Raw genomic sequence first — 24,269 nt, forward strand, 5'->3', positions numbered from 1 at the left:
AGAAATCTCTGAGTAAATTAAAAGCCATAAACTAAGGGGTCTTGTTGATTTCTATTAAGAAATAGAAAGTTAAATCTGTTGCTCTTATTATACAGGCATACATTTGTATACAAGCATACATTTCAAGCAAAATCTTTTAAGATTAATACACACAAATTGATCTAGGAATCCTCCTTCAATTTTTTTTTTTGAATATTTTTTTAACATCTTTATTGGAGTATAATTGCTTTACAATGGTGTGTTAGTTTCTGCTGTATAACAAAGTGAATCAGCTATACATATACATATATCCCCATATCTCCTCCCTCTTGCGTCTCCCTGTCCTTCTTCAAATTTATCATAGAATATAACGAGCTCAGAGAAAGACTTGAAAACAAAGATATTCATCCTAGCATTATCATTATTTATAGTAACAAAAAAGCTAAAACAAATCTAAATGTCCAACAACAGGAGAATTTTAAGGTATAGGGGAATATTGTACAGTCCTTTAAAATGGGGTTTTTATTTATTTTAAAATCTATATTACTTTTCTGATTACAGAGATAATAACAATATACATATTATTTAAAAAATTTAAACAGCCAAACATTTCCATACAACTCCTTCTCTTAAGACATAAACAAAATTAAATGCTTGGTGAATATTTTATATGACCATCCTATAATACTGCTTTACAACTTGCTTTGTTCACTTCATAATGAATCTTTGCACATCACTTTCTGCACATCTCCCTCACTAGCTTGTTTTTGTTTTTGTTTTTGTTTTAACATTGTTAAAAATTATTCAAGACTCAGGGAGATGTTCATGATATAATGTTAAGGGAAAAAAAAAGCAGACTAGAAAACATTAAATATGGTATGATCCTAAATTGGGTAGGAGGGGGAGTGGCAAAGCTTATACACAAATTCATAGAAAGACTGAAAGAAATACAACAAATTGTTAACTATGGTTAGTTCTAAGTGGTATAGTTGTGAGCAACTTTATTTTCTTCTATCTAATATTTTGTATTTTCCAAATTATCTATGATGAGCATGATAAAAATAGCACTGGCTTTTTCTGTTTCCAAAAATAATTTCGGTTTCTTGTAGGCAATCTGGAAAATGCAGATAAACCCAAATAAGAAAATAAGAAGTTACTCACAATCCAACTACCCTGAGATAATAATTGTTGTCTTTTAGATACATTTTTTAAAATTTGGGTATAATTGCTTTACAATGTTGTATTAGTTTATGCTATACAACAAAGTGAATCAGCTCTATATATACATATATCCCCTCCCTCTTGGACCTCCCTCACACCCCCCATCTTACCCATCTAGGTCATCACAGCGCACCGAGCTGAGCTCCCTGCGCTATACAGCAGGTTCCCACCAGCTATCTGTTTTACACATTAAGTAGTGTATATATGTCAATCCCAATCTCCCAATTAATCCACCCCCCCCCAAACAACTTTGTGTGTGTGTATTTTACAAAGATAAAATTACGCTGGCCATAATTTTTGTAACTGACCTTTGTCACTTAAATGTAGTGTGAACGTTTAAAAAATTTCACTAAACACTCTTCTACAAAATGTTCTTTTGGCTACACAGGACCATAATTTATACATAGGATTCAGTTATTACCATTTTTGCTTTTATAATTGATGTAGTGAACATTTGTATGAATAGATCTTTGTGCATATATACTGTACAATATTTTCACCTGGATAAATAGCTAGAAATGGAATTGCTGAGTCAGATGGTCTGCAAAATTTTAACGCTTCTGATACTTATTGCCAAGACATTCTTCAGAAAAGATTTAGCAAGTTTTCCTCCCAACAGTGGAATGAAAAAGTGGTCATTTTGCACACCTTCAGCACTGCCAGGTGTTAGTAATCTGGAAACTGACTTTTATTATTTTTCCTCTTAGTAGGAAAATGATAAATGTTTTTTTACAGAAAACTTAGAATGTACAAATAAGCAAAGAAAATAAAAATCATAAGGATATCATTAACCACTGATTCTTCCTCTGTCTATATATGTGTGTGTGTATGCACATATGCATATGTACATATTTACTTCTTAATAAAGTAAATCATGTAATAAATGGCAGCTAATACTTATTAAGCATTAACTATTAGACTCTATGCTATGTGTTTAAAGTGAATAATCTCATTGACTCCTTATGCCTTTATATAATAGTACTTTTAGTAGTTAATATGTCTATATTTTAAAAAGGAAAGCTGAGTAGAGGGATTAAGAAACTTGCCTTAGGTTATATAGTTAATATGTGGCAGAGCTGAGATTAAACTATCTTTTAGTTTTTTTAAAGATTCCTTGTTCTTATGTCCATTAGGAACCCCTAGAAGGTTTCATATTCCCTGTCATGGGGGATGGCCAACTTTGCTAAAAGCATAAGTACTGACCTAACCCTTTTACTGAAATAAGAGTATTTATTATTTTGAATTTAAAAGATGCTTGTGTATAAATGAGTGGATGAACAAAAAAACAAATAGGGAGGGAGGGACGAATCTTCAGTACAGAAGAATTCCAAATAATATACGTAGATACTGTTCCCTCCAAGAGATGGAGCTCAGTTCCCCTCCCCTTGAGTGTGGGTTGCACTTAGTGACTCTGTTCCAAAGAATAGAGCATGAAAAGGGAACATATAGTGACTTGAGAGCAGAGGGACCTGGCAGAGCCCACCTACCCGTGTGATCCATGTTAACATCACCAGGGATCAGTCGTCATGGTGATGACATGGACCCCCTGATCTGGTGTGAAGAGAAGGGTCCTTCCCCTCTGGTGTTCTTCCCACAACCCCAGTAGAGTCATGAGAAAAAAAACATCAGAGAAACCCAAACTGAGAGACAGTCTACAAAATACCTGACCTATACTCCTCAGAACTGTCATGGTCGTGAGAGACAAAAACTAAGAAATTGTCTCAGATCAGAGGAGGCCAAGGAGATATGACAACCAAATGCAATGTGGGGTACCAGACGGGATACTGGAACAGAAAAAGGACATTTGTGGAAAAACTAGTGAAATCCAAATAAATCCTGGAATTTAGTTTAGAGTAATGTACCAATGTTGGTTTCTGAGTTTTCACAAATGTAATATGGTAATGTAAGTGTTAACATTAGGGGAAACATCAGCCATATCTTTGCAACTCTTCTGTAAATCTAGAATTATTCCAAAATAATTTTTTTTTTTTTTTTTAAGAAAAGGATGCTTGTTTCAATACAAACACCACTTGTGGGTAGCAAAAATAAGGTTCCAGCTATGGCAGGATGTTCAAACTATCAGGGTCTGAACCAGTCTCCTCTCTTTCCTTTTTTTTTTTTTAATTATTATTATTATTACTATTTTGGCTGCACCATGTGGGATCTTAGTTCCCTACCAGGGATCGAACCCATGCCCCCTGCAGTGGAAGCATGGAGCCTTAACCACTGGACCTCCGCAGAAGTCCCAGTCTCCTCTTTTTCTGTTCTTGCTTCCCAGTTAAGGATCCAGTATCCAGCCAGAGTGCGGCCAAAAGGAAAAACTCAGAAGAGGCAGGGCAGGCTGATCTCTAGGGCTTGATTCCAGGGACACAACTAATTTTCCTGTTAGGGTTTTTTTTTTTTTTAATATTTAAGAATTTATTTATTTATTTGGCTGTGCTGGGTCTTAGTTGTGGCATGCGGGATCTTCATTGCCGCGAGCGGGATCTTTTAGTTGTGGCATGCGGGATCTTTAGTTGCAGCATGTGAACTCTTAGTTGCAGCATGCGGGATCCAGTTGCCTGACCAGGGATCAAACCCGGGCCCCCTGCATTGGGAGCTCGGAGTCTTAGCCACTGGACAACCGGGGAAGTCCCAGGGTTGGTTTTTTTCGTTTCTGCAGAACTGAAAGGCCTCTGGTCACTCTTATTGATTAGTCCATTTCTCTGATATATTTCTAACTCAATTATTAGTGAGCAAAGGAGGTGGTGGTGAGGTCCACTCCTGGGTTGACTTCAAGCAGCAGGGGCTGGGTACTCCTACTGCAGTGCTGGCTGACATCACAAATGAGCATGGAAAAGAAAACTGTGTTAAGATTATCAAGCAGTTCCAACCTGGTCTCAGCAAAATTGCTCCCACAAAGAAGGGTGGAGAGAAGAAGAAGGGTTGTTCTGCCATCAACAAGGTGGTGACCAGAGAATACACCATCAATGTTCACAGGTACATCATGGGGTGGGCTTCAAGAAGAGTGCCCTCAGGCACTCCAAGAGATTAGGAAAATTGCCTCGAAAGAGGTGGGAAATCCAGGTGTGCACGTTGACACCAGGCTCAGCAAAGCTGTCTGGACCAAAGGAATAAGAAATGTTCCATATGGTATCTGTGTGTGGTTGTCCAGAAAATGTAATGAGGATGAAGATTCACCAAACAAGCTCTATATAGTGGTTACCTGTGTACCTGTCACCACTTTCAAAAACCTACAGACATCGTGGATGGGAACCAATTGCTGATTGTCAAAATCATGAAACTGGGAAAAAAGAAAGAGAGAGAGAGATCACCAAGTACCCAGAGGACAATATAACCCTGTTTGTTATCTTTAGCTGGACTATCTCTCCAATATTTCTTTAGATCATGAACCAGGGCTGTTTCCCTGGTTACAAAGGCCAACTCACTAGGACAAAGGGCACAATGGTTGTGTTATTCCAGGAATTTGTAATGGCAAATGCCAAGCTTTCATGTGAATGTGTGTATGTGTCCTGAGCATTCGGAAGAGACTATTTGTAGATTTGTAGATTACTACAGCTCTCAACCACTTTGTAAACTGCTGCCTTATTTTTTCCCCTTAATAAATCATGAACATCTATTCATGTTATTAAATGTTCTTCTACAAATTGTCCACAAATGTGATGTTCTCAAAATGACTAAATAAATTAAGAGGTGCACATCAAAGGAATACTCTGTATATTTGAAAGAATGAGGTAGTTCCCCATGTGCTAATATTGAACAATCATATTCTTCATATTGAAAAATTAAGTATAAAAAGCCAAGGGCAGAGCAGTGTGGATAGTAAGCTACCATAAAAGAAAAAATATATATGCATATATATTATTATATGTAATATATATATGGAAGACTGTCTCTGGAAGGATTGAAAGGGAAACCAATATCAGTTGCCTTCAAGAAGGAAACTCAGTGGCTAGAAGACATGGGTGGAAAAAGGTTTTTTTTTTTTTACTGTATAGCCTTTTATATCTTTTTTAAAAATTTTGTAAGACACTCATGAATTATTTAAAGGACTAATTTAAAAAAATTACAATGTTATAGTTAGTGCCTGCCTAGTACATACATTAGGTTATTTCCAATTATCACTATTATATATAACGCTTCATGCCACACACCTTAGTAGCTAAATCTTTGCCTATATTCTAATTTCCTTCAAATAAATTACTGTAAGTGAAATTGCTGAATCCAAAGGTGGGAACAGTTTTAGGCTTTTGGATATGTTTTGCTAAACTCTCCAGAAATGAATGAACTTACATATTTTATTTCGCTACACCCTCACTAACAAGAAAAAGGTTTTATTTCTTTTTACTTTGGTAGGATAAAATATAATATAGATGTGTATTTTTATTTATTCCATTATATTTTATACTATATATATATACACACACATATATATGTATAATTATATGGTTTGTTTTGCCTCATAAGGAGCGCATGGACGGTAAGATTTAAGTGCTTGCATATATGAGTACATCTTCATAGTTTTTATCAATTATAGATTCTAGAGTCAGAATAATTTCCTCTCACAACTGTGAAGACAGGGCTCCATTACCTTGCTGGTCTTAAGTCTGACACTGTCTGACTTGGACTCTTTGTAAGTTACCAGGTTTCTTTCTTCCCCTCTGGAAGCTTTTAGGGTTTGGGCTTCATATTAATTGGCTTTCACTAGATTATGCTGCATGAGAACCTCAAAATCTTAGTAGCTGACAACACCAAATATTTATTTCCTGCTCATGTTACTGGTCCGTGGCTGCAGTTTGGCTGCTCTGCTCCAGGTGGTGGATTGAGAATGGGTTCGTGTGTCTTCTCGTTCAGGGATCGAGGCTAAAGGAGTGGCTCCCATAGGGGCTATGCCCTTCTCATGGCTGAGGGCCCAGGAACAAAACGCCTGGGGGAAACTTGCAGTGCCTCTAGAATCTTCTGCTCAGAAGTGGTACAGGTCACGTCTGCTCACCATGCGATGCTTAAGGCAGATCTCTGAGCCAAGCAAATCACAGGAAAGGGGGTGGTGAATAAGCCTTCTCCTTGGAATTCTCAATTTTCTTCTAGGAAGTGTCCAGACATAAGTTCAGCTCCTTAAGTTTTACAAAAATTCGACTCATCTAAAGCAATCTGTGGGTAGTAGTCTTTACTAAGCATTGGAAGAAAACGAGAAGGCAGAGGTGGGGTATTTATAGCAGTGGCACGAAAAAAAAGTTCAAATTTGAATCTGGACATTCACGGGCATAAAAGTCCTTTGACTCCCCTCCCACAGGGGTCTTTTTTCTCACACCTCACCCCATGCAGCAACCGTACATCTTGCTCTCCACTCTGTCCTCCTATCTCTCCTCCTCACCCCCTCCCTCTCTTCGGTTCTTGGAATTTGGGGATTGATATTCTGGAACTTGAGCAGGAAGCAGGTGACCTGACAGAAGAAGATTAAATGTGCCTGTCTCAGTTATCTTTTGCTGCCTAACAAACCACCCCAAAACTTAGCGGCTGAAAACAGCCCTTTTATTATCTCTCCCAATCCTGTGGGTAAGCTGGAGCCCAGCAGGATGGTGATTTCCGCTGGTCTCGTGTGGGGTTCTGAAGCTGCTGCAGTCAGATAGCTGTGGGGCTGGAACCTCCAAATGGCTCCACTCACATGTCTGGCTGGGAGGCTGGGCCCAGGTGGGCCTTTCTCTCTACCCCTGTAACACCAGGCCCTTTCTCTCTCCTGGTGATCTCTCCACAAAACGCCTCCAGCAGGGCAGCAGGCCTTCTACACGTTTCTCAGGCCTCAAAAATGTGCAAGAGCAGAAGCTACCAGGCCTGCCTAAAGCCTAGGCCCAGAACAGGTAGGCTGTCACTTCTGCCACTTTCTGCTGGTTAAAGTGAGTCCCAGGGCCAGCCCAGGTTCAGGGTGGCAGGGGAAGCACAGAAGCATGGCTGGGGGCCACCTTTGGAGAAGAACACCACAGCGCCTGAACACAGCAGTTAATAGGATTCGTGCCTTTGTTAAGTGTACTTATAAAGTAGTAATAAAAGTTAATAGAATCTGGCATTATTAAAGTATTGATATTAAGCTGAATATTATTACTTTGTTTTTGTTTGTTGACTGAAGATTTTGATCCCTTTTATCCCTCATTTCCACCATCCTTCCCTTCCAAATAGATACAACACGATTTAGTTCCTCTGCTGGATACCTTCATACCTTTAATTGATTTTTTTAATCAATCAACTACACTCAGTTCATAAGGTGAGAGATGTTTATTGCAACATCATCTCACCTCTCTTTACCTAACTTCTGTCTGCTGTAATTTGTAGCTGTAATTTGTAACATTGAGGTTGATAACATTTACCGTGTTCTGCAATCAGACTTGTTTTCCATGCCTCTCTGTAGACTGATTCTAAAAGTTCAAAAACAGTAGGCAGGGCTTCCCTGGTGACGCAGTGGTTGAGAATCTGCCTGCCAATGCAGGGGACACGGGTTCGAGCCCTGGTCTGGGAAGATCCCACATGCCGCGGAGCAACTGGGCCCGTGAGCCACAGCTACTGAGCCTGCGCGTCTGGAGCCTGTGCTCCGCAACAAGAGAGGCCGCGATAGTGAGAGGCCCGCGCACCGTGATGAAGAGTGGCCCCCACTTGCCACAACTGGAGAAAGCCCTCGCACAGAAATGAAGACCCAACACAGCTAAAATAAATAAATAAATAAATTTATAAAAAAAAAAAGAAAAAGGAAACATTGACAATGGGTATTTAAAAAAAAAAAAAAAAAAAAAAAAAAAAAAACAGTAGGCAGTCAGGGCAGGTCTTGGGGACCACTGCCAGAACTCGGACTTGGACTTTGAATGAGATGAGGAGTCCTTCGAGTCCTCTTCTGCTGTGTCCTCAGCACTGACTCTGCTGGCCACCTGCAGTCAATGTTTTCTAAATGAAAGAAAGGAGGGGGAGGAAAGGGTTGGGGGTGGGGAAATCTGTGGCAATTTTAATCCACCACACCTGCTGCGGAGAGGGTGGGAGTTCAAGGTGGGGCGATCTGACCAGGAGTACCGTGGAGGACCATACCGTACAGCTCACTGTACATCTGAATAGAATGGTATGACTACATTTCCTTTTTCCCTAAGTGTTGCATGCAAAAAAAAAAAAAAAAAAAAAAGTTTTACTTTCATTTGATTAATAGCTAAGTATGCATAGAATTCTGTATTAGAAATACCTTCCCCCATAATTTTAAAGGCATTGTTTCATAGTATTCTAGCATCCAATCATGCTGACAAATTGATCAATTTGATTTTCACTTCTTTACAGATTACCTGTTTTTGCTTTTGCTTGTGAGTCTGATTTCTCAAAGTTTTTAGCGCTCCTCTCTTTACCTTTAGTCTTCAGAATTTTTACAATGCTGAATCTAGGTGCAGGCTTGTATCCTCCCCTCCTTCCTTCCTCCCTCTCTCCCTTCCTTCCTTGTTCTTTCATGTCTTTCCATATGTGGGCAAAGCTTGTTGATTGACAGGTTTCCTTGAAGGCGAGCAGCTGAGGAACAGGCTGGAGTTCCTAAATGCCGACATGCAGGGCTTTGCTCCATTACGTTAGAGGGACCCCCCCCCCTGTGCTTTGTGTCAGGGTTGGGTGGGAGTGATAAACGCTTGTTGCCAGGTGTTTCTGCGTGGCTTCAGGGAGGCATGTGGGCGGGGCTGGCTGCCCCACGTGCAGGCGGGAATGAATACCAGTCTCTCCCGCTCCCCATCTTACTGCCTCTTTGTACCTGGCATTTCCAAGCCACCTTGCCTAGGTTCTTCAAGGCATATCCGCTTTCTCCAGAGCTGTATCCCTTTGTCCATACTCCACGCTGTAACTCTTTCCACATTTCATCATTTAGCCTCTCCTTATACATTAGCCGTCTTCTGTAGACCTGTTGAAATCTCTCATCTGCTGTGGCTTCCCCTCCAGTTCCCTTTGTTATTTCAGGTTTCTTTGAAGCTACTCAAGCAGAAAGCTATCAATTTCTCTGCTTCGAAAGCACAATGTCATATAAAAGATAAAAGGGGGAATATCCACTATTCAAGAAACCTTTTTCTTCCTCTCCCTGTGTTCCTTTCTTGATCCCTCAAATAGCATCTATGATCTTTTTTTTTTTAAATTTATTTATTTATTTTTGGCTGCGTTGGCTCTTCCTTGCTGCTTGCGTGCTTTCTCCAGTTGCGGCGAGCGGGGGCTACTCTTAGTTGCAGTGCGTGGGCTTCTCATTGCGGTGGCTTCTCTTGTTGCGGAGCACGGGCTCTAGGCACGCGGGCGTCCGTAGTTGTGGCTCGCGGGCTCTAGAGCGCAGGCTCAGTAGTTGTGGCGCATGGGCTTCGTTGCTCCGCGGCGTGTGGGAACTTCCTGGACCAGGGCTTGAACCCTTGTCGCCTGCATTGGCAGGCAGATTCCTAACCACTGTGCCACCAGGGAAGCCCACATCTATGATCTTTTGAGAGAGTGGAGAATGAGCCTCCACCTTTTCTTCCACCTTAGCTCACTCACTCTTTCTAAAGAGGAGTAATCGTCTGATGGGTGAGGTCAAGAAAAGGGTCCAACGTGTGGCTGGACCCCTTCTCGTCTTTCTAGGGTCAGCCTGTCCTCAGCAGACCTGAATTCTCTCTCTTTAGCCTATTGTGTCAATAAGTCCAATGTTAGCGGAGAGCAGTGAAACAGCCCTGGGGTTTGTCTCCTGAGGCGATTTCTCCATCTAGAAAAGAAAGTGATATCATTACCCATTTCTGATGGCATTACCCTTCAATTTTATTAAACCTGTATTAAAATATTATTAAATATTTTTTATCCATTCGGAACTTAAGTGCAGAGTGCTTACAAGGAGTGTATTAGAATGATGGATGGATTTCTTGGTTTGGGGTGGGCTTGAGCCAAAAGAAGTGTGATAACTTCCAAAAAACAGAACACAAGAGTTATGCAGAGTTATCTCCAAGTGGTTCTGGGTATATTTTATCATCCACAAAATGGAAATAAATATTTTCCGAATTCAGAAAAAGCAAAATGTCAAAACACAGTGTAATAAGGTAACTTGATGTGAGATTGAACCTCAGAATGGTTTGAACTCTTAGGGGAGAGAGACTGAAAAGAATAGACGGAACTTGGTTTAGGCTAACAAGGGCTTTTGGTGCCTCAGTGTAATTTATGACTAAATAACTCAGACATTGGGAAATATGCTGACATCACATTTATTTGCCATTGGTTTTTGCTCTCTGTTTGGGGGGAAGGAGATTTCCCGTAGAGGAAATTGATATTCCACTATTGACCATCTTTACATCAGATAAAGAAAGGCCCAAAGTGCTTTCATTATAAGGTGGAGCCGTAGAAGGGGTAAAGCAGGCCAGCATTAAAGCAAAGCAAGGTGGGCCTGGTATGGGCACTGCAGACTTATCTGCTAGGCTGCTGCCTCAGAGCAATTTCCTTCCTTTGTCCCCAAATTGTCTGTAATGTCTCATTAAAGATTGTAGCCTGGTATTGATGTACAGTGAAAAATTAGAGAACTTTCATATAGATGTGATGGAGCAACTAAGGAAAGAACAGTCAAGGGATAATAGCCAAAGTGACTGTATTGGAGTAAAAACCTAACATCTGTAAAGAGAGACTCCAAACTCCAGTGGTTCAAACTACATTTAAGTTGACCTCTCTGTCACATAACAGTCCAAGGTGGCAGTTCCAGATTAGCGGACATCTCTGCTCCACACAGACACTCAGGGACCCGTGTTGATGGGGGCTCTGCCATCCTTTACATGTAGCTTTCAAGGTCAGTCTAGTCATCACCAATTAAGCCAAAAGGAATGGTGAGGAGGGAAAGTCCAGTGCCAGGAATTTCCTCCTAAGTAAGGGAGATGGAACTTCCCCACATCACCCTTACTCTTGTTCCATCGGTTGGAGCTTTGTCAGCACACCTAGGAGCAAGGGAGGCTGGGCAGTGTGCTCTCTGGGCAGGCATGTCCAGGCTACATCTCTTTTCTGTGGAAAAGAGGGTACTTAGATCTTGATGGGCAACCAGCTTGCTCTGCTACTGTGGAAACAGCAGAGACCAGATGATGCCTGTGGAGTAATGAGCTCAGCAAGGGCGCTGTGATGCCAAAGGGGCAGGGTGGTTGCTTGAAGACTTGACTAGAGCAGAAGACGACAAGAGAAAGCTATTCAGGGACTTGCCTGAGGCAGTAAGAGCTGGGAAACACTTTAAAGGGGGTTAATTTCATGCAACGAAGTTGGTGGGGATTCATCATCCTCATTGGAATGACAAATGATTTTTTTTTCCTTTGCTTTCATTGAGAGGCAATGTGAGAGAGTGGAAGGAACAAGGGGCTTGGGATCAGAGGCTGGCCTTAAACCTTAGTTCTACCTGCCACTTAGCAACTTCGAGATTAGAAGTTGCTCATTTTCAGTTTCCTCATCTGCCAACTGATAAGACCCTTCCTCCTTAGCTTGTTGGGAGAGTCAAGTGAAACAGGATTTTAAAGTCCTTTGTAAACAATAAAATATCACGCAAATATAAAGGGGCTTATAATAGTAATAAGCTTAGTTGGTTTATCCTGCTATGAAATAACATAATGCAAGAATCTAAGCAACAAAAACCTCAAAACCCATAGACCTTTGGCAAACTCTACTCTGCGAGTGAGCGTCCTGGGTTGAATTTAGTAGTTAGTAGTTTTCATGCTGCCTCAGACCCATTTTGGAATGAGGCAAGGTTTATATAAAAATATTAATCAAGGACATCATAAATCTGAAGGAACTGAGACATAAGCGTTTTTGCTTCCCATTTTTTGCCATTCGGATATGTGGCCAGAAGGTACCCAATATCTAGCAGCATTGTCTTGAGCCTACCAGAGTCTTCCTTTCGCAGGTCTTGGGTAAAGAAGGAACTTTAGAAGTGATAACTTCACCGTTCATCTCCAGCTTCTAGTGGTCATCTCTAAGAAACAGAACCTCTCTGTATACTCAATAAAAAAGGCAAAAGAAAGAAGGCTCCCAAATAAACCCCAAACCAAAATGCCAACCATAAAGAGTGAAAGAAAGAGATCAAACATTTTTCTGGGGGGCAGTTTTTCTTCAAGGGAATCTAATATCTTGAACCTATCCGCTCAGGGACTCAAATTCTTATCAGAGGCAGCCATCAGTAAACTGTGAGAAAGGCCATTTGCCTCTGTCTCTAGACCTTTTGCACACGGTCAGGTTCGCACTCGTAAGGCACCAGGGAACCATGGCATTTTGCTTTCCCCTTTACCCTAATGAAACGCCGTTCCCAGCAAAGGAGCCGAACCAGTCATTCTTCTTGGGATGTCACTGATTAGTAAAGCATATATTTTACTTCTTTTTAAATGTTTAACAAGGCAAAACTTTAAGCCGAAGGAACAGATCTCTACTTGTGAAATTTCAGGCATCCGTCAGCTGAGTGCTTATGTGTCCATTTCCCAAAAGTCTCAAAAAAACTTGTTATAAGTTTGTATCTTTACCAATTTGTTAAATGAAAAATGATATCCTATGTTTTTTGAAAATACTTATTTATTTTGGCTGTGCCGGGTCTTAGTTGCGGCACTCAGGATCTTCACTGCGGCATGCGGACTTCTTAGTTGTGGCATGCATGCAGGATCTAGTTCCCCATCCAGAGATCGAACCCGGACCCCCTGCATTGGGCGCTTGGAGTCTTAACTGCTGGACCACCAGGGAAGTCCCGATATCTCATGTTTTTAATGTGTATTTCCTTTAATTCTGAGCTTTTCATATATGTTATTGCCACTTGTGTGCTTTCCTTTGAATGTTGCTCGTTCCTGTCCTATGGTAGCTGGGTGGGAAGAGTACAGGGCAGGGAGCCAAAACACCAGGGAGTCAGCCCCAAACCACACACCTCAGGCCTCGGTTTCTTCAGCTATAAAATGTGGAAGACTGGTCCAGGTGACCATGATGTTCTTGAAGAGCTCTAAAATGCACAACTTACCACACAATGACCAGTTTCTATAATTTTTGCTTAGCAATGATCAATCTCATAGACAAACGTAAAACCAGAGCCAAAACCTTCTATTGCCTTTCCAGGTTTAATAAACAAATAGGGCTGATTCACCTGTAGCCTGTATTTGCATCAACCAAGCCAGTTTGCATCAGCCACTCAGGCCTACACCTCTTTTGGCTAATTTCAAGGTGAGTTTTTACCGGAGGCCTTTATTTGTTTGAGTTATGTTTATAGAAATTAGCTTAATAATTGCCTTTCTTAGGACTTCCCTGGTGGCGCAGTAGTTAGGAATCTGCCTGCCAATACAGGGGACACGGGTTCGATCCCTGGTCTGGGAAGATCCCACATGCCACGGAGCAACTAAGCCCGTGCGCCACAACTACTGAGCCTGCGCTCTAGAGCCCACGAGCCACAACTACTGAGCCTGCATGCCACAACTACTGAAGCCCGTGTGCCTAGAGCCCGTGCTCCGCAACAAGAGAAGCCACCGCAATAAGCCCATGCAGTGCAACAAAGAGGAGACCCCGCTCGCCACAACTAGAGAAAGCCCATGCTCAACAAAGACCCAAAGCAGCCAAAAATTAAATAAATAAATAAATTTATTTTTTTTTGAATTGCTTTTCTTAGACATTATCTACTACATTTTCCTTAAGCGTGAGAATAAGGCTACATTAGATTGTATCTGCGTTGTTTAAATACTATATACAACCTTAACAGGCACAATGTGGTTCAGGTGATGAATTGTTAAAATAAAACAAGTACCTGCCACTCACCTGATTAAATCCAGACACATTAATAGAAATAAGTGGTGGCTAAAATACCACAATTCTGGTTAAAAACATAATTACCTAAAATCCTACTTTTTTTTCTTTTCCATTGTGGTTTATTACAAGATATTGAATATAGTTCCCTGTGCTATACAGTAGGACCTTGTTGTTTATCCATCCTATATATAATAGTTTGCATCTGTTAGTCAGTCCCAAACTCCCAATCCATCTCTCCCCTGCCTACCTCCTCCTTGGCAACCACAAGTCTGTTCTCTATGTTTCTGTTCCATAGATTGTTCATTTGTGTCATATTTTAGATTCCACATATAAGCAATATTATATTTGTCTTTCTCTTCCTGACTTACTTCACTTAGTATGATAATCTCTAGGTCCATTCCTGTAGCTGCAAATGACATTATTTCATTCTTTTTTACAGTTGAGTAATATTCCATTATATATATATGCCACATATCTTCTTTATTCATTCATCTGTCAATGGACATTTAGGTTGTTTCCATGTGGCTATTGTAAATAGTGCTGCTATGAACATAAGTGTGCATGTACCTTTCCGAATTATAGTTTTGTCCGGATATATGCCCAAGCGTAGGATTGCTGGATCATATGGCAACTCTAGTTTTTTGAGGAACCTCCATGCTGTTTTCCATAGTGGCTGCACCAATTTACATTCCCACCAACAGTGTAGGAGGGTTCCCTCTAAAATCCTACTTTGGAGACAGGCAAATAGAAGTTACTGCACCTACATTGAGATTTTCCTAGTGTGGATTCTACCTGGTAAAGAAGTAGAGATGAAATTCTAGATGCAAAGGTCCAAAAACTCTAGACTTTTTCCAATAAACCCACACATACTATTCTCGATAGATTTTTTGCTTCCTGATTTTTGTTGTTTCTTTTGAAAGATTGCTAGAAAAATATATTACACTTGCCTGTTTTCAACAGTCTAGTCCAGAATATAACAGCCAGAGTTAGGAATGACATTAAAAATAAGGAAGTTAAATGATAATTAAAGCTCTCCAGAGCTGTGCTGTCCAATAAAGTAGCCATAATGTGAGCCCTTGAGATGTGGCTGGTTCTAACTGAAAGCTACATAAGTGTAAAATATGCTCTGCATTTCAAATACGGTATGAAAAAAGAGAATGTAAAATATCTCATGAATAATTTTTTATCAATTGCATGTTAAAATAATATTTTGGATATATTGGGTTAAAAAAAGTTTTAGCATGTACTACTAATAGACATATATACCAACTTTTAATAATACACATATAAACAGCAAGCTAAATCATGTGCATTAGAAAATATTTATTTTAGTTATTATTGGTACAAAAATTTTGCTCCTATGAAAAATATCATTATTAGTGATAACAATATAATTAATAAGAGCAATATAATTGAATATGCCACAATTATAATTTTTGATTTAGCACTTTGCAATGAAACAGTCAAAGGTCTGGTTCTGTGTTCAGTTTTTTTAACATGTTCTTTTAAATTCTGTCAAAGCTAAAAAAATACTTCAAAACAATATGTAGAAATATATTATTGGCTAAGTTTACTAAATCATAATACTTATTTTTCAACTCTATCTAATAATTATATAAATGTTTTATTGAAATTTGGTTAGGAAAGTTTTCCATTTTCCCTAAGGTCAATCAGTTATTCTTAGAAATTAATTGGATATTGTCAAATTCTTATTTTTCACAAGTAAATTAAAAAACCTATTGAAACTCTTCCTTTTTAAGATTTTTAAACATGTTGGAAAATTATGTTTCCAATTTTTTCATGTGTGTACATATACAGGTTTTTATTTAAAGGTATAATTATATTGTTTGAGGTATTTAAAAAGTCATAAAATGGGGCTTCCCTGGTGGCGCAGTGGTTGAGAATCTGCCTGCCAATGCAGGGGACACGGGTTCGAGCCCTGGTCTGGGAAGATCCCACATGCCGCGGAGCAACTGGGCCTGTGAGCCACAATTACTGAGCCTGCGCGTCTGGAGCCTGTGCTCCGCAACAAGAGAGGCCGCGATAGTGAGAGGCCCGCGCACCGCGATGAAGAGTGGCCCCCGCTCGCCGCAACTAGAGAAAGCCCTCGCACAGAAATGAAGACCCAACACAGCCATAAATTAATTAATTAATTAATTTAAAAAAAAAAAGTCATAAAATGACTGGGACCCACTTAAATGAGGTACCTAGAATAGACAAATTAATACAGAAGGTAGAATAGTGGTTACCAGAGGCTGGGAGAAAGGGGAATAGGGAATTATTATTTAATGGGTACAGAGTTTCAATTTGGGATGCTGAAAAAGTTCTGGAAATAGAGAGTGGTGATGGTTGCACAACACTGTGAATGTACTTAATGCCACTGAATTACACACTTAAAAATGGTTAAATGGTAAATTTTATATTTTACCACAATAAAAAACAGAAAAGGAACAAACTACTGATACATGAACAACACAAACAAGAGACTTGTCATCTCAATGACATTATACATTATGTTCAGCAAAAGAATCCAGACACAGAAAGGAAAGTACATATTGCACGATTCCATTTACGTAGGTTCAAAACAAGTCTATCTATCTAACCTATGGTAATAGAAATCCTAACAGTGGTTACTTGGAGTTAGGCTGGGGTGAGTAAGATTGATTGGAAAGAGGCAGAAAGGAACTTTCCAGAGGGATGAAAATGCTGTATACCTTGATTGGGTTTACACAGGTGTCAACTTAAAAAAAATACACAACCAGAAAGTTGAGAATTATGTTTTATTTGGGGACATTACTGAGGACTATATAGCCCGAGAATCAGCCTCTCAGATAGTTCTGAGGAACTGTTCCAAAGAGGTAAGGGAGGAGCTGGGCTATATAGGAGTTTTTGCTGAAAAAAACAAAAAACGAATGTGTAGTCAAACATCAAAAGATTACTGCTAATCACAAAAAACAGACATCTCAAGTTAATGATTTTAGTGTTTTCCTATGTATAGAAAGATGCAAGCGTCTGGGCTGTCAATTATTCCTTTGATATGCATCTCAACTATCTAGAGCCCATGTTCAGTTTATCTCCATCCTGAAATCCCCTCAGGATGCTGATTGCGGGGGTGGGGGGTGGGGGGCTACAGTGGCTGATGGCTTGATGGAGGGCATAATACATTGTTTACCTGAATGGCAGGCAACAGTCTTTGCTTACTGAAATGACAGCATTACTTGTCCACACAGGTGTATGCAATTGTCAAAATTCATGGAACTGCGCATCTAGTATTCGTGCATTGAGTCCTATGTGAAACAATACGATGAAATAAAATAAAACCAAATTAAAATGCTTTAAACTGAAAATAAAATTTTAAAAATAGAGTTGTGAGACATTACAAAATAAAATGGTACTGAAACAGGAGGGAAGGGGGCAGGGCACAACCTTTAAAAGAATGGCATTGCCCAAGGACATGACATAAACTGATTAGAACCAAATAGGTCCAAGATGGCAGACAAGTCGACTTCCTCTAGACCTTAAGCCTCAGGATACATTCACTGTAACACACCAGCATGATAAATGGCCCACCCACCGGCACCATGACAGTTCCAGGGCTGAACATAAACATCAAAAAGTGGGCAGTGGCCCAATTCCTGGAAATCCCTACCCCTTCCCCAAAATAGCTGGAATACTCCTCCTACTCATTAGCCTATGAAATTACCCACCTCTATAAAAACTGACATCCCCATATCCTAGAGCCGCTCTCTCCTTCTGAGATGGCCCACACTGTGTCCGTGGAGTGTATTTCTCTCTAAATAAATCCACTTCTTACCTATCACTTTGTCTCTCATTGAATTCTTTCTGTGATGAGACATCAGGAACCTGAGCTTCATTAAGTCCTGAGACCATGTGTGTGATCTCAGTTAAAAGACCATGGGTTCATGTTCCAATCTGGGTTTTGGCCAGGTTCAAGTCCTGGCCTGTGGGTTCAAGCCCCAGTCTGAGATGCATGGTTTCAGTACAATAAAACACTGCTTCAAGAATTTAGGTTTTTTTAAGTAGCTAGAGCTCATCTCCTCGGTGCTCAGGGGATGTCAACATGAAAAATCCACAAATCTCAAGAAGAACTTAAAATATTTTCCATTGTGTTTTGTTTTTGTTTGTTTGCTTTAGGTATTGAGATGACTTAACATTCATCAGGAAAAAACTGAACTAGTAGAGAATGTTAATCTCAACTCCAAAGTACAGTAGTCCCCCATTATCCATGGTTTTGCTTTCTGAGGTTTGTCCCCAGAGGTCAACAGTGATCTGAAAATATGAAATGGAAAATTCCAGAAATAAACAATTCATAGGTTTTAAATTGTCAGCTATTCTGAATAGTGGGATGAAATCTCGTGCCCACCTGCTCCATCCCACCCAGGACATGAATCATCCCTTTGTCCAGTCTATCCCTGCCTGTTAGTAGCCATCTTGGTTATCAGATTGGCTGTGCTGTATCACAGTGCTTGAGTTCAGGTCACCCTTATTTTACTTAAAAATGGCCTCAAAGCACAAGAGTAGTGATGCTGGCAATTTGGATATACCATAGAGTAGCTGTGGAGTGCTTTCTTTAAGTGAAAAGATGAAAGTTCTCCAAATAATAAGGAAAGAAAAAAAAAAACTTATCCTGGTGTTTCTAAGATCTGCAGTAAGAACTAATCTTCTATCTGTGAAATTGTGAAAAAAGAAAAAGAAAAAGAAATTCGTGCTAGTTTTGCTGTCGCACCTCAGACTTGCAAAAGTTGTGGCCACAGTGCATGGTAAGTGCTTAGTTAAGATGGAAAAGGCATTAAATTTGTCCAATAAGATATTTTGAGAGAGAGACCACATTCACCTAACTTTTATTATAGTGTATTATTATAATTGTTCTTTTATTATTACTTATTGTTGTTCATCTCTTACTGTGCCTAATTTATAAATTAAACTTTATCATAGGTGTGTATGTATAGGAAAAAACATAGTCTATTTAGGGTTCGGTACTACCGCAGTTTCAGGCATCCACTGGGGGTCTTGGAACATATCCCCCGCAGTTAAGGGGGGACTACCGTATTGCTTTCCCAAGTTATCTCCCTCATGGTCCATGGATTCTTGAGAATTTTCTGATTTTAGAAAAATACTCCCTTACACACTAGTTTTACTCTGTGGCATTCTATTTAGTGGAGTTTTAATTTCAAGAAAAAGAAATTTAGTCAGAAAAATATTCTGCTTGGGTTTCTCCTGAAAAAGGCCTAAAGGATAGATTAACTCATCATTGCAAACTAAAATGTAAATCCCAACCAAACCTTCTGGGGACCACACCCAACTTCCTGGGTAGCAGGGCAGAGCCTGGGGAAATGGGGCAGCCAGGACTGCAGGGGGTAGGAAAAGAGAAGGGGGAAGGGGATCACATTTGTTGAACCCTTTTCCAGGGCATACAGTATTTTAGGAACTTTACTGTAATTGTGTCATTTAAAGAATATAGACAAGAGTATGGAAAAGGGATTCAAAAAGAGGTTAAAAAAAAAAATTCCTTGGCTATCTTTACCTACCAAGTAGAGTCATATCTTAGCAGAAGCCAACAATGACAGATTCCAGGAAGGACTGGGTGGAGGTGGCTGCCAAGGAGAGTCACCTCCTAGGAACTCTGGCACCTCCTCACCATGCCCCACCCTCACCCCTCCAAACAGGTGGCTGAGCTTTTGCAAGACTTGTCTAAACAGCCAAGAAAAGAAAGTGTGTGTTTAATTTTGGAGAAAAGGCCTGCTGTTTTACACGATTATTTTTAATTAGCTATTTTCTGGAGGTTGATTAAATTTGGAAATAACTGAATCTTGGGAACTATTTAAGAACCTCAGATTGTAAACCCAGGGCTGCCTCGGGAATCTGGGGATGCATTGTCACCCTGTGACCAATTGCCAGTCCTGAAAACAAGCGTCTTTTGTCTACAGAAGAGATCGTGGTCATGCAAATTTTTCTAGTTCTTCTCTGCTTAGAAAGAGAATCCCATCTGGCTGACTTCTCTTTTTTCTCCAGTTCTCCTGTATGAAATATGCAAAACACAAATGCCTGAGCCACCAGAGCAGCAGATTATGTCGCCTGTATATTGCAGATAAAATTGAAACATGGCAAAAATTTAAAACCTGCCCTTGGGAGAAGCATGTAAAAGACACTTTATTTGCATAATGATATAAAAATTTTAATAAGTCCAGGATAGAAATAATTATGGAGAAGAGAAGAAAATTATCAGTTTGAAAAATTCAGTCATAAGTAAACTATAAGAGAAATAGTTGAAGAATCTAGAATATTTAAAACTGGGATGTGAACTCATTTTAAATTTTAAAAAGTTAAGATTTTTTTATATTGTTAAGATTATATATCTAATCCAATTTTCAAAGCATTTTCCTACCTAATAATTTTCATATTATCTAACATTCATGCCTATGAGGTAGGGAGAGACGTTATCATTAGACTTATTTTATAGATGAAGAAACTGAAGCTCAGAACAGTTTTGCCCAAGGTTATACCTGAGTTGTAGTTGGAACCCACATGCAGGTCTTGACATTCAAAATTCCTGGGCCCTTGTCACAGTATCCCACTGCTTCTGTTGTCTTCCTAAAAATATTATGAAACTAAATAATAAGTTAATCATAGAGCAAGCTCTTTAGTTAATTACAACAGCAACAACAACAAAAATCCCATTTACACGGGCAGAGGAACTGAATAGACATGTTCCCAAAGAAGACATACAAATATCCAACAAGGACAAGATGAGATGCTGAACATCACTAATCATCAGGGAAATGCAAAACAAAAACCACAATGAGCTACCACCTCACACCTGTTAGACTGGCTATCCTCAAAAAGGCAAGAGGTGGGGCTTCCCTGGTGGCGCAGTGGTTGAGAGTCTGCCTGCCAGTGCAGGGGACACGGGTTCGAGCCCTGGTCTGGGAGGATCCCGCATGCCACGGAGCGGCTGGGCCCGTGAGCCACAATTACTGAGCCTGCGCGTCTGGAGCCTGTGCTCCGAAACAAGAGAGGCCGCCATAGTGAGAGGCCCGCGCACCGCGATGAGGAGTGGTCCCCGCTTGCCGCACTGGAGAGAGCCCTCGCGCAGAAACGAAGACCCAACACAGCCATAAATAAATAAATAAATTAAATAATTAAAAAAAAAAAAAAAAAAGGCAAGAGGTAAGTGCTGGTGAGGATGTGGAGAAAATGGAACTTTTGTGCACTGTTCATGGGAATGTAAATTGATGCAGCCATTATGACAAACAGTGTGAAAGTTCTTCAAAAAATTAAAAACAGAACTACCATATGATCCGGCAATTCCACATCTGGGTATATATTCGAAAGAAATGAAAACAGGATATCAAAAAGATATTTTTGCTCCCATGTTTATTGCATCATTGTTCACAATAGCCAACGTATGAAAACAACCTGTGTCTATCAATGGATGAATGGATAAAGAAGATGTGGTATATACACACAATGAAATATTATTCAGCCATGAGAAAGAAGGAAATCCTGCCATTTGTGACAACATGGAAAGACCTTGAAGGAATTATGCTAAGTGACATAAGTCAGAGAAAGACAAATACTATATGATATCATTATATTTGGAATCTAAAAATGCTGAACTCGTAAAAACAGAGTAGAATGGTAGTTATGAGGGGCTGGGAGTGGGCAAATTGAGGAGATGTTGGTCAAAAGGTACAAACTTGCAGTTAGAAGATAGTTCTGAAGATCTGATGTACAGCATTGTGATTATAGTCAACAATACTGTGTTATATACTTCAAAGCTGCTAAGAGACTACACCTTAAATGTTCTTACCACAAACAAGAAATAATTATGTGACCTGATGGAGATGTTAGCTAACACTATATTGCAATATTAAGTGTATCTAATCATATTGCAATGTATCAGATCAACATGTTGTATACCGTACATTTATACAATGTTATTTGTCAATTATATCTCAATAAAAAAAGAAGAATGCCAGCTAATAAATGTTCAATGGATGATGGAAATTTACCATATTGCAACCCCAGTGTTATAATTCATCCAAGCAGGGATTATCTAAATCAGTTCTCAAATGTCAGTGTGCTGCAGAATCACCTAGACACTTGTTAAAACACAGATTACTGGATGCCATCCCCAGAATTTAGAAGGTCTCGGGTGGGGCCCAAGAACTGGCTTTTCTATCAATCTCTCAAGTGATGCTGGTTCCAGAAATATACTTTGAGAACTACTGATGTAAACAATTGGGGGATGGGTTGTTGAGGAACAGGTTATTCACACAAACAAGGATTATTTAAAACAGAAAACACTTAAAAGGAAAAAGAAAGAAATGAATCAGAGTGGGAGAAATTACCAACATCTTTTTCTTACTAAATTCAGATACTGTTCACGTTGTTATCTGATCCTGGAATCTCAAGATCTGAAGAGGGCAGGCCTTCCCTAAAAAGCCAGGCAAGATCACATCTAAACTTTAACAGCTTTTTAGGACCAAGGATTCTATTTCTATTTCCACTATTAGCAGACTTGTTTGACCTTGGGCAAGAACTTGGCTTTTCTTTAGGCTCTATCTAGTTTAGTTACAAAATTAGGATCTTGAACTAAGTGTTTTCCGTGGGCTTAATGGCAGAGTGTTACAAAGCCTGAAGAAATTAGGCTGGAAAAAATGACTGCATCCTGCAGCTCTGAAATCAGAAAATAGAAATACAGAGACACCATCTCTAGTGAAAATTATTTTTATAACATTGCATCAGGGATTTCTTTTTCTAAGAAAGATGCTTATCTTAGCATCTTAGCAATATAGATTTTAAAGGAATGTGAACAAGAAATATTGTTAGACAGGTTTTAAAAATCAATGTTGCTGCAGCCAGTCTGCATTATATAGGGGGTTAGAAATCACTTTACTCTGCAGAAATAAATAAGTAAATAAATAAATTGCCACTTTCTTGCTAGATGTAAAACCATAAACCACTCTTGTAAAGTTTTGTGCAGTAGTGAGGTAGCTTAAGGGAGACCTGATCAGGAAAAAAATATGTTTCTTTGCTACCAGCTCTCTGTAAAAAGCAGCTCATTTATAATCATTGCGGTTTAGACAGGTCCCAGGTTTATCTCCTTTATAGACTCTCCATTCCAGTCTTGAGGCCATTCTGAGGAATAAATGGAGCTGGAGCTACGATGGGCATCGTTTGAAGGGTCCTCAAAGACCATCTTCTCTTGACCGCAACAAGGAAAATACCTCAAGGACCGCCAGAAATACACAGTGACACACATTTCCCATCCCTGAAGTCTAGTGCCAAGCATGTAGAAAGCTGGAAATACTGAGACTTTGTAAGGTTGACTACCTCAGATTTGCTGTGCTCATTGTGGGCTGCGTGTGGATCACAACTTCTGTATAAGAAGGTTATAGCTATTAAGTGTTGATGTGAAACCTGAAAGCAGGTCTGCTGGATTCCTATCAGAAATCCTGCAGAAAGTCAGCCACCTGGGTTCTAATCTGCTGTAAAAGATGAAGATTTAGTTGACCTTAATAAACCTGTTCTGTGTCCCATCCATGAGGAATGCTCGTGCTGGGCTGTGGCTGTATCAGACTTCCTGGAACACGCTGCTCTCAAAAGAGCTGATGTGTTCAGATAATCTGTGTGGAGCTGTGATTTATCATTTAAACTTTCAGTTGTATTCTGAGGTAACCACAAATTAAATTCAACCAAATTCGGGTCCACCAAGTGGGAAAAGGGGTGGAGGAGGGACTAATCTTGTTTCCTTTAGTAATTTTTTATTTGGGTTGTGGTTTTTTTCTGTGTTCCATATTAAGGCTTTTTTTTTTTTTTTTTTTTTTTTTGCTTTGACTTGGAATAACTTCGCAGAGCATATTGCTTGGTTAAGTAACTTGAAATAGACATTAGAATTGCAAAGTGTCTCATGAATTTGCCAATCCCTAGAGTGGAACCAAATAGCCTTAATGTAAAGGGCAGTGAATGCATGGGGCTCTACTTAGGAGCTGCTAAAGCCTTCTCTAAATCAGGTCTAAATTGTATAGAAAACTGCGGTGGAAAGAGTATGGTTTCTGCTCAGGCCAAGGGATTCACTGACCTGTCCTTACAAAGTCAAAGCAATGTGAGCGGAACCTCAACTAAAACCCACTTACGTTTCATGGATCTTGCATGATCTTTGACAAGAATTCCAGATACACTTGTGCCCAAATATTTAAGGTATTAGACATTCTGTAGACGCAGTGATTGACTAGCGTAGCTCTCTAACCAACCCTCTGGTGTGTCTTTATGTTGTTCATTTGGAGAGTCAGGGGCAA

The 24,269-nt window shown here is 39.7% G+C and overlaps 1 pseudogene; it reads left to right on the forward strand.

Moving 5' to 3' along the window:
• Positions 1-2,370: 2,370 nt before the first annotated feature.
• LOC118905774 lies at positions 2,371-4,466 on the forward strand (annotated as a pseudogene).
• The last annotated feature ends 19,803 nt before the right edge of the window (positions 4,467-24,269 follow it).

The sequence above is a fragment of the Balaenoptera musculus genome, chromosome 13 (genome assembly GCF_009873245.2).
Source record: "Balaenoptera musculus isolate JJ_BM4_2016_0621 chromosome 13, mBalMus1.pri.v3, whole genome shotgun sequence".
Lineage (NCBI taxonomy): Eukaryota > Metazoa > Chordata > Mammalia > Artiodactyla > Balaenopteridae > Balaenoptera > Balaenoptera musculus.